The following is a 15,037-nucleotide window of genomic DNA, read 5'->3' as shown; positions in this document are numbered from 1 at the left end:
GCTACTAGCAAAACAACCAGACAGGGTATTAGACTGCACACATCCACACAGTTTCAGAAAGCCTTGGGTAATCTAAATGACTAATCCTAAAGGGACCCCCACTTCTCCCTTCTAATGCCTTAATCTGTCTCTTAGGCTTTGAATGAGACAGTAAGGAATGAACACACAAAACCTTAGAAACCCCACACTTGGATCTTAATTAAATGACAGAGCCTCCAGTTAAGAATTCTGTGTCTCTCCCCCAACTCCACAACACACACACACACACACACACACACACACAAACCTTACACTCTCCAGGACCAATGAGCAATCTCTCTTGTTCCTCAAAGTTCTCTGATATATTTTTTTCTGAAGGACATCTTAAAATATGCACCACCAGGGCTAGTTAAGTCATAACATTGCCCCCAGGAATGAGGGAAAATGCCTGTGAGATTTACTATGAAGAATATGACATGGGTGAGTGCTAACACCATTTCCATCTGATGGCATCACTACCAGTAGGCTGAAATGAACACAATGCAGATGAAGATCAATTAAAATGCTTGGAAGCAGACACATTGATGTCAGCAATCAAATCAAAGGCCCTCAAAGGTTTCAGCGACTGCTTTAAAGATCTGGTAAGAGGACGCCACTACATTCCCAGAGCTTGCTAAAGGACACGCAAACCCTCAACAGTTCAGTCAAGTACAAGACTGACAGACACATAATGAGAGGGTTTGTAAGCCTCTTTGGCTCATAGCATTGAGTACAAGTGGGTAAATAATGTGCTACTATAATTCAGGGTAGGTTTTATTTTTAAATGAACTGTTTTTTTTCATTACTTTCCTCACATGGTAAGAATATACCCAATATATTAGACATGTGTGGGTATGTGTGGGTGTGTGTGGGTGAGAAAGAGAGAAAGAGAGAGAAAGAAAGAATGTAAACATTCATTGAAGGCCTAGAGATGACATGACAAAGTTCCAGTTCTCATAAGTTCACTGTCTACAGTGAGGGAGAGAAAGGAAGCTGGTAAGGACAGGTGCATAAAGCAGATTCTTACAGTATAAAGAGGTATGATCATTTTATTTTATTTTATTTTTTTTAAGTTTTTTTTGCCTCCAGGGTTATCATTGGGTCTTGATACAGGCACTATGAATTCACTGCTCCTGGCAGCCATTTTTCCTTTTTTTTTTTTTTTTCTATTTTTTATTCAATAGTACAGAGAGAAGTTGAGAGGGGAAGGGAGATAGAGAGATGGAGAGAAAGACAGACACCTGCAGACCTGCTTGACCACTTGTGAAGCATCTCCACTGAAGGTGGGGAGACAGAAGCTTGAACCTGTATCCTTTCTCAGATCCTTGCACTTGGTACTATGTGCACATAATCGGGTGTGCCACTATCTGATCCCCTGGTATAATCATTTTATAAGAGGGAAACAGAAACCAGGGCTCATAAAGAGGTTAGGGCAGGATTTCCAGGACCAAGTCTTGGATGATAAATAGAAATACTCCAGGTGAAAACAGTTTAAATATTTGAACTTCAACTATTTTGAAACAATCAGCCCACCTACACAGCTCATTGTCCCAGATGTACTCAGTAGCAGGCATACTTTTATCTGTTAATTTAAGAGAATACCTGGCAGCTTCTATAGCCACAGAAAAGTTTGGGATGTTGAGTCAATTTGAAACTCACTATGGTATCTATGGCAGGCAATTACCCTATATATTGGAAATCTAAGTTTTTATTCACTATAAAATAAAGTGAAGTGTGTTCAGCTTAGAAGAAAGGATATGTGGAAACAAGTTATTCGATAGGTCTACTGTGGTCTGGATTTTCACAATTTTGGTAACAATTAGGCAGGGAAAAAAAAACTATGCCTCATGTTTTATATTTCAGATCCTAACAGGGCCAAAAGCAAAATGCAGAGAGAGAAAAAAAATTCAAATCTCAGCAGTACCCAAGTTTTTGTTTTTTATGATAATCACTTTTGCCAGTTATCTGTTAAAGAAGATTTACTGGCTGCCCTTTTTTCCCTCTTTAATCTGGTTTACATATGCTCAGAAATAAATAAAATGACACAAAGGAATCTTCCTATAAAATCTGACTATTGCATTAGTAATAATGCAATGCTGTCTGGTGCCCTGTGAACATTTCAAAATATTGTAGGCCTTTCTCCTCATTAAGATATTCCCAAAACAAAACAAAACAAAATTTACTGAAGAAACCTGAAATATGATAACTAACAAGAACAATTATCATCATTTTCTTTAGAATGCAGCAACTGTGAATGACACATGTAAATAGATTCAATATATTCATTTAATATTACTGATAATTAACATGAACACTAAATTAGAATCGCCTTTATCAGCTCGGGTTGTAAAGCTTTGCAGCAGCCTAGAGATTACTAGAGGAGCTGATACCTGGGAGAGGAATATGCCCAGCTTGCTGATAATGAAGGAGTGGAGAGACTTTTAATTCCGTCAATAAATAGAATGTTTTTAAGCACTGAACTTCATGAAAATTAACTGAATTAATTAGTAAATTCATACTGCATTTGGGCCAAATCCGTTTATTTGCTGCAGAAGCTTTTTTTCTCATTTGCATTTGTTAGAATATAGAATGGTCCTAATTTGGAACCTGGAGCAAGCCCACAAAATGTACTGAAACTAGTTTGTGTAGTGATTTAACACCGTTGTGTAATGTGGTAAAATGACCTACTGAATAAATAGCTTTGTCTTTTCCCCACATATCACTAGAATAATAAGATTTTTTATCTTGGGAAAATGTGCTGAAAAATGAAACACCTTACAAATAGCCATGCAGACCTTTTCTCTTATTCAAAATAATATTTCAGAAAAAAATCTGAAATGACTTTTTTAAAAAGGTGGATAAAAAGAGTGTATTATATATAAAGTATGCAAGAGTGTGGGTTTTAAGCAACTTATACTGACAAAAAATTTTCAATATTTGGACGATATTAGAATATCTGGCTTGTAGTGTGCTTTTAATACTTGTTTGCTGAATGAACAAGTCTCATATTTTTAAGTGAAACCTGAATGAAGAGATAAAATTTTCAAGTTCTGAATAAACATTACTTATTGTTTCTTCAGAATGAAACAGCATTTATTTATTTTCTTTTATTAGTGCTTTAATGTTGATTTACAAAATTGTAAGATAGTCAGGGTATAATTCTATACTGTTCCCACTACAAAAGGTCTGTGACCCTAGTCCCCTCCAACAGTAACTGCAATAGTTCTCCTGAGATCACAGACATAGGTTGACCATCTCTCTATCTCTCTATGTATTTATGTATGTGTATATATATATGTGTGTGTGTGTCCACATTTATCTATATATAGATAGATATTTTTTGCCCATTTCTATTCACTTCTAAAGTCCTCCCTTCATTTCCTTTCTAAGTCATGCCTTATGCCTATTACTATTTCCAAGTGTCCTTTTTCTTTTTCTTTTTTTTTTTCCCCACCTCTTCTCTCAGACAAGCAAGTAGTGCCTGACTTCCTCTGGTGTTTTCCAATTTTGCTTCTCTTTCAGTTGTTATATAAAAATAAAGATTTCAGGAGCCAAGCAGTAGCACGCAGCGGATTAAGTGCACATGGCGCAAAGCGCAAGGACCAGCTTAAGGATCCAAGTTCAAGATTCCAGCTCCCCACCAGCAGGGGAGTCGCTTCGCAGGAGATGAAGTAGGTCTTCAGGTGTCTTTTTCTCCCCCTCTCTGTCTTCCCCTCCATTTCTCTCTGTCCTGTCCAACAGCAATGACATCAATAACAACAATAAAACAAGCGCAACAAAAGGGAAAGAAAAATCAATCAATAAATAAATAAACAAACAAACAAACCAAAGATTCCTGGTGACAAATGTTTTTGGTCTCGGAGGAACTGGGGTTTAGAGCCCCTCTGGCAGTCTTCCTCTATCTTTTCCCCCAGCTGGGAATATAAACCAAAATTCTTTTTGAGGTGCAGAAGGTGTGTAACACTACTTATAAATTTGCAATTTTAATATCACACCCACCCAAATAATTATTTCCCCTCCTCTGTCACTGTCTTAATTCAGGTTTTCATTATTTCACTCTTCACTGACTGAAATAGTCAAAATTTACTCCACCTCCTATCGCCACTCCACTAGTACCCATTTTCCATTTTACAAACTGAGTGAGCTTTCTAGACCTTTTGAAGTGCTTCCCCACCCCACTCCCTCCAGATAAAGCCCAAAGCATTAAAGACCCTTCCTGGAGTGCCCACAATGTCTTCAATGACCTTCATCAGCAGCTCAAACTGCAACTTTTAGTGATCCACCAAATTCAATTCTGTTTGGTTTCTCCTCAGACTAGGCTCCCACCCTAGGACTTTTGCACTTGTTGTTCCCTTGACTGGAACATTATATTCTCTGCCCACTCTTGACCTTCCACCCTTTTAGTTTGTCATTTCTTGTCTCTAGAGTCTGACTTAAGACAGTGATCTACTCCCTGGCAATCCCCCTACTTCGCTCAAGATTAGTTGGAGGAGGAAGAGTTGGAGTCTATTTCATCTATTTTGTCCCAAAGGATACAATATCATCTTTTTTTTTCCACAGAGCAGTATTCCATAATTTCTTTAACCAGTCATCCATCAATGGGGATTTAGGCATAGGCATTAGTTTTAAATAATTTCTCTGGCTGGGGAGAGAGAGAGCACAGTGGGATACACAAGTTAGACCCGATTTCAGAAAACCCAGATTTAACACCTGGGATCACAAACCAGAGCTGAGCTGGGCTATGAAATTTAAAATAAAATAAAAATTTTAGAAAAAATTAAATCTGAAAGATCATACAGACTTTCTTTCATACCTGAGACTCTGAGGTCCCCAGGGTCAACCTGTACCACAGCAGGCAGACTTGAGCTGTGTTCTGACTAAAAAAGGAAATAGAATTGCATTTCTTTTCTTCTAACAAGTATACAAAAGAAAAAGAAAAAAACTAAAGTAGTAACAGTCAGGGAGATTGCCTAATTGTTATGCAAAAAGACTTTTAAGCCTAAAATTCCAAGAGCCCAGGCATAATCCCTGCTACACTACATGCCAAAAGTGAGCAGTGCTCTGTTTTAAATAGACAAATGATTTTAAAAATATATGTACATAGGACTGGAGACAGAGCATGATGACTTTGCAAACATATTTATTTATTATATTTATTTTCCCTTTTGTTGCCCTTGCTGTTTGTTGTTATTATTATTGCTGTTGTCATTGATGTCACTGTTGGTGGATAGAACCGAAAGAAATAGAGAAAGAAGGGGGAAGACAGAGAGGGGGAAAGAAATTCACCACTTGTGAAGCCACCACCCTGCAGGTGGGGAGCCAGGTGCTCGAACAGAGATCCTTGCGCGGGTCCTTGCGCTTCGCATCATGTGCGCTTAACCCGCTGAGCTACCATCCGGCCCCATGACTAGAGATTTTTATCCCTGGCGATCTTGAACATTTTGCTCCAGAAAACTTGGCTAACCTCACCCCATGTCCCCAAAGTTTGAACTGTGTGCTCCAGTTGAAGTCAGCTTTGTTCCCAGGACTCTACCTGTGGAGTCTAGCACTAACCTTACCAATCAACGCCCTACAGTCTCCAGACCAGTGGAGAAGAACCCATGACTAATCCAGTCCCAGCGGAGTGAGATTCAGAACTGGGGCAAGGATGACTGCAGCAGAGACAGCCAAACCCATTTGTTGGGTCAAACAACCTTGACTTGCAATAACCATCTTGCTGTGGGCAAATTAAGCCTCCTCCCAGAATGAAACCAGCAACATGTGTAACAAACATGAAAGAATATGGATCTTGACAGATTCTTGTTGATGCCTCACTTGCCACTAACTATATCCACTAACAGTTACCTTTAAAGATAACCAGGAAAAGGGGGCCAGACGGTGGTGTACTAAGTTAAGCGCACATAGTAGGAAGCCCAAGGACTCGCACAAGGATACCTGTTTGAGTTCCAGGCTTCCCACATGCAGGGGGGTTGCTTCTTCACAAGCGGTCAAACAGGTCAGCACATGTCTATCTTCCAGTCCTTTCTCAATTTCTCTCTGTCCTATCCAAAAAATAGAAAAAGGAGGAGGAAGAGAAGGAGATGAAAAACAAAATGGCCACAGGAGCAGCGGATTCATAGTGCAGGCACTTAGCCCAACGATAACCCTGGAGGCAAAAAAAAAATAATAATAATAACCAGGAATACAGTCCTACATCTTAACAGTAACTCTGAATTTCTCCTGGAAAGTTATTTTTTGTAAGTCATTTTCTCCTTTATAATTATATTTTGAATAAGAATTAAACTTTAAATCCGTGTTTAGTCAGTAGGGAGCAGTGATGTCAACTTCATGAAAATAGTGCTGAGGTGCTTAGAAATAAAAGATTTTGCAACCAATGGCACAGCTACATACAAGATACTGGGTACTATACAGCAAACCCTAACAAAAGGACTTTTCAAAGTTAAGCCAATTACCAAATAATGTGATGATAACATTAACTATCCATTGTCTTTTTGAACCCTAAGACAGCAGGAACCTCACATCTCCACTATAGAGCCTATATTTCCCCCAGTCCTGGAACCTTAGGATAGGGCCCACTTTCCCGCATGCCTCTCCCAATCCATATCAAATAATATTGCATCAGCCGATCGCAACCTAATCAACGCAACGATTGCCACCTCAACATGCTTCAACTCAGTCTGTGTCCGGAGACTTCACGTGTGGAATGACAACCCTTCAGCTTCATTACTCAGGTGAGGCCTTTCCTTTCATAGTATTCTCTAATTCCATCCCAGGTGGTTCACTTTCTAACAAAGTCCCAAAACCTAGATATACACCAGGTTCTATGAGAGAGAGCATATGTTCACACGTATGCATAAACTACTGCAAAATATATACCTGAAAGCAGAAGTACACTAGAGTTTGCAGCGAGTACCCCCCTAACACTTCCTCTCCACTATTCCAACCTTTGGGTCCATGATTGCTCAACCATTTGTTTGACTTTGTATGTTAACTCTCTTTTCAGCCACCAGGTTCCAGATGCCATGAGGATGCCGGCCAGGCTTCCATGGACTGAAGACCCCACCAATGTGTCCTGGAACTCCGCTTCCCCAGAGACCCACCCTAGTAGGAAAAGAGAGAGGCAGACTGGGAGTATGGACCGACCAGTCAACTCCCATGTTCAGCGGGGAAGCAATTACAGAAGCCAGACCTTCCACCCTCTGCAACCCAAAATGACCCTGGGTCCATGCTCCCAGAGGGATAGAGAGTGGGAAAGCTATCAGGGGAGGGGATGGGGTATGGTGGTGGGAATTGTGTGGAGTTGTACCCCTCCTACCCTATGGTTTTGTTAATTTATCCTTTCTTAAATAAAAGATAAATTTAAAAAAAAGAAATAAAAGATTTTATTTATTATCAAAGTATTATTGAAATAAAAGTATCAAATAATTTAATTACTCCCTTCCAGTTTAGCTGCAGGTCTCTAATGTTACTAAGTTATGAAGCTACAGCATGCAAAAATAGTCTGTTTTCTTTTTAAAAAGCAGTATTCAGAGAGAAAAACTAATTCTCTGTGACTTAGAACAAGCAACCTTAACTAGTATTTTATTCTTAAAATTCTAGTCTGCCTTTTCTATCTAAATTTTTTTAAAAATGGGGGAGCTTTACAGTTTTGTAAGCTCCAGGTTAACACAAGTTTGTCAGAATTGCTTTCTTCAGAAGTAAGCAGTTAGATCAGGAAATAAACCACAAAAATTCTTTAATTGCTAGTCATCTAAGTAAGGTCTTATACTTTGGCTGAAAAAAATAAACCAAAGGAAACAAATATCTAGCAATCTTTTTTTTTTTTTTTAACACAAGCCAAGAAAAACACCATAGCCAACAAAAGGGTCAGAAGAATAGAGAGGAGATAGCTCTTCAAACCTTCCTTTCTAGGTAGAATTTACCATTTAAGCTTTGTCCACATTAGTATTAAGCCAGCAAGACTGGAAAGTGTCTTAACTGATAACACTTTGCCAACGTGTTTATTTAACATTAATCCCATGTTTTTTAGGAATTGGTCTGAAGTAAACTATATTGGAATTGTCTTCAAAAAAAGACTGAACCATAGCCCAGGAGCACCTTAAACTACTTGTTAAAGTAATTTATTTACAATTTGTTTAAGATTTATAATGAATCTACTTATAATGAACTCCCACTTACAGCATGTCAGTGTATTGTTAAATGGTTGACCATGTGCCATATGTGACTTTGTTAGCATAGAAACAGTTTCTTCTTCTTTTTTTTTTTTTTTTGTTAGTATAGAAACAGCTTGTCTGATCCCTGGTCCTAGTTAGTATAAGTCTTTCAGAGAATTTCAGATAAATAGTCTGTGTTTAATAAGTTCGTGGCTCAAACAAAAAATCATCAAGATCAATCAACTCACAGAGACTGAAAAATGAAAATAATAAGGTTATGACTTAGCATTGGTAAACAACACATATACATTCTATTTCTAGGAAGAAACTTTCTTTTTTAATTTTTTAAAAGATTTTATTTATTTATTAATGAGAAAGATAGGAGAGAGAGGAAGAACCAGACTTCACTATGGTACATGTGCTGCCTGGGACTGAACTCCAGACCTCCTGCTTAAGAGTCCAATGCTTTATCCATTGTGCCATCTCCCAGACCACACAGGAAGAAACTTTCTACAACACTGATTTTTTAAAACAATTTTTATTTGTCATTAATAGTTTGTTATAAGATTACAATATATAGTTCCAGACCCCACCCACCACCACTTCTGTATCCCCACACTCTCACCCAATTCCCAAAGATAACAACCATAGTTCTTATAAATCTTACAGTTTTCTTGTGGCTGTTTTATTTTATTTTATTTTTTGGCAAGTTCATGTAAAATCAAATCTCTAGATTTCATGTATGAATGAAACCATTTTGTAATTAGCTGTCTTTTATCTCTTTACTTATTTTGCTAAGCATAGTCACATCTAGTTACATCCATTTTCCCCCAAAGGACATAATATCATATTTTTTATTGCAAAGTAACATTCCATGGAGTAGCTAACCCATAAATTCTTTAGCCGGTCATCTGTTCATGGGCATTTAGACTGCTTCCACTCTGGTAATTGTTACTACACTGATTTTACACAAGAAAAAACTGGTGACTGGAGAAGTTAAGGACTTCCCATGCATTTGGTTTGAGTTATAATAGCTATAGCCCAATAAGAATGGCAACTAGGGAGCTATCCTTTCTAGTACAGGGAGAACTGAGTTTGCTATTAGATTTTCTGAAGGTCTTGTCTCTTTGTTTCCTTTCCTGGTATGTTTGATAATGTGCACTTATATTGTAGTAATTTAGCATTAGTGCAAACTTGAAGTTAGAATGCAATTTGATGTCTAACTTTCTGCCCAGAGCATAAAGAAGCGTTACAGCAGAGACTAGAGCTTCCAACTTTTCCGTTAACCTAACTGAAAAGTTTTTAGAAAATTCACATCTCTCTCATTCTCTCTTTGAGAAGACTGTACAATATTTACAATTTAATAATTAAAATGGATAATCATTGCTAAAAAAAAAAAAATTCATTTTACTAGTGAATGCTAGAATCATAGCACCAAGTGCCCTGCTAGGAAGGGGATTGAAAACTTAACCTGCTGAGTTGAAGATGCTCGCAGTTAAGTGAAACCTTTGTGAGGAATGATGCACATTTGTTGGCAGTCTCTATCTTGCCTGCCATTGAAACAGAGGTGAGTAATCTCAGCCATCTTGCAGTCTGTGGGCTTAAACACCACATGCTACAGAGGCCTGGGTACCCTTTCTGCCCAACTGAGGAGGAAAGGGAAGGAGACCCAAGACCTTGCCAAGTCTCTCCATCCACCAGCCAGAGCTGCTCTACCTTTCTTTCATTTGCATTTAACCATTCTACTTTGAGTTTTACTGAATTAAAAAAGGGGTGTTGTTGCCTGAGAAACACTGACGATTAATGACACACCTAACTCATTTCTTTTTATTTATTTTTATTTATAAAATGGAAAAATTGACAATACTACAGGATAAAAGGGGTACATTTCCACATAACGCCCACCCCCAGAGGTCCATATCCAATCCCCTCCCTTGATATCTTCCCTATTCTTTATCTCTATGGGAACATGGACCCAGGATAATTGTGGGGTGCAGAAGGTAGAAAGTCTGTCTTCTGTAATTGGTTCTCAGCTGAACATGGGTGTTGACAGTTCGATCCATACTCCCAGCCTGTCTCTCTCTTTCCCTAGTGGGGCAGGGATCTGGGGAGGCAGAGCTCCAAGACACATGGTGGGGTCCTCTGCCCAAGGAAGTCAGGTTGACATCGTGGTATCACCTGGAACCTGGTGGCAGAGTAATGAAACTGAAGAGTTGGCATTCTACCTCTGACATCTCTGTACACAGTCCAAAGTGAAGCATGCTGTGGTGGTATTGGTTGCATTAATTAGGCTGAGACCAGCAGATGCAGTATCAGTTGGTATGACCTGAGAGAAGCATGCAGGAAAGTGAGCCCCACCCTAGAAGTTGCAGGACTGGGAGAGATGTATGGGCTTTATAGAGAAAGGGGAAGTTTCCTGCTGTCTCAGGGTTTAAGAAAGCAGTAGATAATTATTGTTATAACCAAATTATTTGGCAATTGGGTTAACTTTGAAAATCCCATTGTTAGGATTTGCTGTACCATACAAGACCTCACCATGATTTATGTCCTATTATGCTATTTCTATATAGCTGTATCTTATAAAGTAATGCCACCAGTTGCTTCTGTTCTCCTTGAACTTTTTGGAGACAATATTTCAAAGAACAAGACTTTACTAGAGATGTATTAATAATTTTTAACCATTCTTCCCTGGTTTATGGTGGTGCTATGATTGAACAAGGACCGATGGTGCCTCAGGCATGAAAACTCCGTTGGATTCAGAGCTGTTGCTTTTTTCTCCCAACTTAGAACCCATTTCTAGGAAGGAAAGTGAACTCTCCCCAAGAGCACCCCTTTAATAAGTGGCAGAGGTTTCCCAACTTCCTCTGCTGCTCCCCACCTGGCAATGGAAGTGATCGCTCTGCTTACAAGTTACCTTTCTGTGCATCTCAATCCTTTCCTGTGAGTCTCCTTAACTCTGTTTCATCTTAACCCTTTCAAGAGCTTACTCAGTCTTCTAGATTAGGAATAGCATCTTCTTGTTCTCACTCTTATTCATGAGCCACTGAGGAATATTTACTGTCTTCTTAAGAGAATAGTAGAAACAATAACACCAATAATTCACATGTATGGAGTGCCTACTATGAGGCAGAGAAAATGCCTTTTCTAAGAGGATGTTATTCCTATTTTGTCCATGGGGAAATGAAACCCAGAAACTTAACCCAAGACAATAAACAGACAGTAAGTGACAGAATGGATATTTGAGCCCAGAATTCTCCAGTCTGAGCTCTTCCACCTTAGGCTGTACATCATGGCATCTCTTCAGGGTTCTAAGCTAGCTGGTGATATCGTGAGGTTGTCTGTCTCTCAGAACTGTAACCTATTGGACATCAGTGAACAGAATGGGGCTCCACAACCACGAAGTGTCATCAGTAAGAACCAGGGAGACTTTGCTTCTGCAAACACAGAACCCCTGCACATGGGGAACCATGGGCTTTGCATGCAGACACCCAGAGTCACATTCAGCATCTGGCTCTTTCTTGCCATGTCTGTAGCAACTTGGCAGTTCAAGTATCTGATGGATTAGTGCTGATCTTCACTGATTGCTCACACCTGCAATTCAAACTAACCCCTGTTCCGCTTTGTGCAATCAGCCATGCCCAGGTAAGACCATCAGCTTCCCAAATGACAGGCAAACAGAGACCCACCTGACAGGTCTGACCAGACACCTGTGGGATCTGCTAAGTAGGAATGTGGGGGGGGGAGGGGGTCGGTGGAATTACAGAATGAAAGCAACCAGTGGAAATGGCAAAGAGACTAGCACTCTATCGGCTTCTCAGGAAGATTAGAAAGTTTGTAGAGAAAATACTTCAAAGGTCTCCAGCTCACAAGTACAGAGCAGTAGCTAGAGACGGGCTTTTTACAGGCAATAGGATCTGATTCCTCCCCCATCCCACCCCACCCCCATGGACAGGATCTTTAGTCAGAGAAGTTAGACATACCTTCTCTTACCAAAAATGCCGAAGGTAATCACGCTTTGATTTCTAGGGCTGCCTCCTATGCTAGCGGCAAGCTCTGGATACATTTGCTAGCCTTGTCCTGATAAATCCTCATAACATTTCCTTCTGGAGGTGAGGGTTGTGGAAAGCTAAGTGCTGCCCAGGCAGACCCAGCGCTACTGGCTCAGAGCCTTCAGAGGGCCAGAAAAATATGTTTGCTTTTGATAAAAGTGACTCCATTTTGCCCATGATATTTTCCACTTGAACCTCTTAGTATTTAAGATAAAACTATTTATTTATTTAAAATATGATGTTGAGATCCATAAGGGGTGTGTGTGACTATCTACATTTGCTTGTTTATTTTCAGGATCACAGTCACACAAGTAAAAGCCATGTCCCCATTCATCACATTCCCCTCATCCTTGGTAATCCTAATTGCCTTCTCAAGGGAATTGTTGTGAAATCCTGAGACTGGAATAGTTCCAGTTACAACCATAAATAATTGGATTTTGGTTTATTTCCCTCTTTGGGAGGAGAAATTTTTTCAAAAAAAAAAACCCTCAAATTTTTCTAAGAGTTAGGTTTTTTTCCGCATAAACACTACTTGAGCTTTACGGACTGCTTTTCAAAGTGTGAGTATGAATTAACACATATCAAAAAATTGATGACTTTGTTTGAATTTAAAGACATTATTTTCCATTATAGTAGCTTTCATAAGTTGGTCCCCCTTGGCTTCTTCTTTTTTTTTCTCCTGATGATGATGCATATTAAAGCACTGGACCAGGAGAATTTTTATTTATTTATTTATTTATTTATTTATTTAAGAGAGAAAGAGAGACCAGAGCACTTCTCAGTTCCATCTTATGGAGGCTTGAACTTGGGACCTCAAACCTAGCCCAGGAGTATTTTTTAAATTCAATGTTTAGGTTAGGGGTTGTTAAAGTTTACATTTTATAACCATAAAGTTTCTTGGTTTTTCTTGGAAGCAGTTTATGGTGATTTGAAGCAGTTATAATATATATAAACACAACACACACACCATGCACTGGACTTACACTGTTGGTCAAATGGTGCAACAACAACATCAAAAAAAAAAAAAAAAACCAGAATCTTCTTATGTGCTTTTCTCATTCAGAGTGCCTCTGTGTTCTATCTTGTGATAGTTGTGAACAGTCATGATTATACTAGCCAAGCAGGGAATGTTGGCTTGGGGGGATATATTTGAACTGGAGTCATTTCTTACTCCAGAGGGAGTGATAAATCTTCACTCTGGATAATGCACTTCCTTCTGCGCAAGCCCTGAGCTAATCTATAGGATGAATTCAAACTCCTGTGAACCCTCTAGGTAGCTCAACCTGGATACTGCACCTGCTTCGTCTTGCATGTTACCAAGGTGCAAACACAACCCCCTCCACACTGGAGGGTACCTCACTGCTGTGGTATCTTTTCCCTCTCTCCCTCTGTATCTCTGTCTGAAAAGTCTGCTTGGAGCAATATACCTCCAGCGACGACAAAAACAGTGTTTCAGAATTGAAAGACTCCTTCAACCTGAAAATGAAAAATCTAGACTTTTACCTAAAGCAAAACACAACAGACCAAACAGTTGGGTGAAACACCTGAAAACTGAGTTTCTCATAATGTTAGCTTTTCTCTGCTGTATCTGTGATTCTTGAGCAAAGAAACTGAAGAGAACTCAGGGAGCCGAACCACCCAGCTGGCACTTATAGCAGAAGAAGCCTCTGGAAACTCATGTGTGTGTTTTTCCCTGCCTGGGAATCCAGTACTCCAGCCATTGCAGCCTCTCCAGCTATTGGCTCCACCCTCCTGTACCTTGTTACCTTTGCCTTTGGTTCATTTCAAGAAAAACAAATGAACAAAAACTCTCAAAATCACCATGAGTTGCTACACATTAGAGCAATCAAGGGATGCATTGGATCGACCTTCCAGTGGTGCATCCCGTGAGTACCCATTCATTGGGGAAACTGACGATCCTTCCTAGCTGACTGAATCCATATGGATCCCAGTCACTTTCAAAGCCAGCAACAAACAGCTCCTGACAGCTTTCAAACTGTTGGTCCTGCTCTTCGAGTCCTCCAACTTAATGTTGAAGGGCTGTCCTTTGCCAAACGCGTTCTTATTGGTCAATTGGCGATACAGCATCAGGCAGATGTTATTTGCCTACAAGAAACACATATAGCAGTCGATGAAGCTGCTCGATTCACCATCAGTGGATTCGATTTAATATGCTATAATCTCCATCCTAAACACGGCCGAGCCATCTACGCCAAATCATGTCTTGTGGACGTTTACCACACGGCCTCTTCGACCTTCTACGACTCCATTACTATTGGAACTATTCAGCTCGTCAACGTATATAAGCCTCCCAGTGCCTCATGGGATAATGAGGTCCTGCCTAGCCCGAATCACCCAGCCGTTTACGTTGGAGACTTTAATAGTCATCACCAAGACTGGGGATATTCCTCCACTCGTGCTGACGGCTCTATCTTAGCTGACTGGGCTTCAGCAAATGACCTCTCCCTATTATACAATTCCAAACAGCCAGACTCTTTTCACAGTGCTAGATGGAATAAAGACTCGTCACCCGACCTGTGCTGGATTAGCACAGTCAATGGCCAAGCCTTTCCCGCTACGAGACAAGTTCTCAAGATCTTCCCACACAGTCATCACCGCCCAGCTATCATCCACATTGGTCTCCAGCTCCCACTGATTCTGTGCTCAGAGAAACTAAGATGGAACTTTCGGAAAGCAAACTGGCGTCTGTTCAGTGATCTTACCAACAAATCTATTCCTGCAATTCCAATTAACTCTATCCCCTCTGAAGATTCCTACAGGCGCTTCCACCAAGCCATCTTCAAAGCAGCTTCCCAA

At 39.8% G+C, this 15,037-nt stretch overlaps 1 long non-coding RNA gene across 1 annotated transcript in view; it reads right to left on the bottom strand.

The window, feature by feature from the left end:
- Positions 1-255: 255 nt before the first annotated feature.
- Positions 256-15,037, bottom strand: part of LOC132532812 (uncharacterized) — a 1,004,413-nt gene continuing 989,631 nt past the window's right edge. Inside the window, exon 4 of the long non-coding RNA XR_009544743.1 lies at positions 256-286. This is a non-coding gene — a long non-coding RNA (uncharacterized LOC132532812). The remainder of the gene's footprint in view (positions 287-15,037) is intronic.

This window comes from Erinaceus europaeus, chromosome 14 (assembly GCF_950295315.1).
Source record: "Erinaceus europaeus chromosome 14, mEriEur2.1, whole genome shotgun sequence".
In the NCBI taxonomy this organism is placed as follows: Eukaryota; Metazoa; Chordata; class Mammalia; order Eulipotyphla; family Erinaceidae; genus Erinaceus; species Erinaceus europaeus.
Note: the sequence above shows the minus strand (reverse complement) of the source record. Positions and strands in the feature narration are given on the sequence as shown.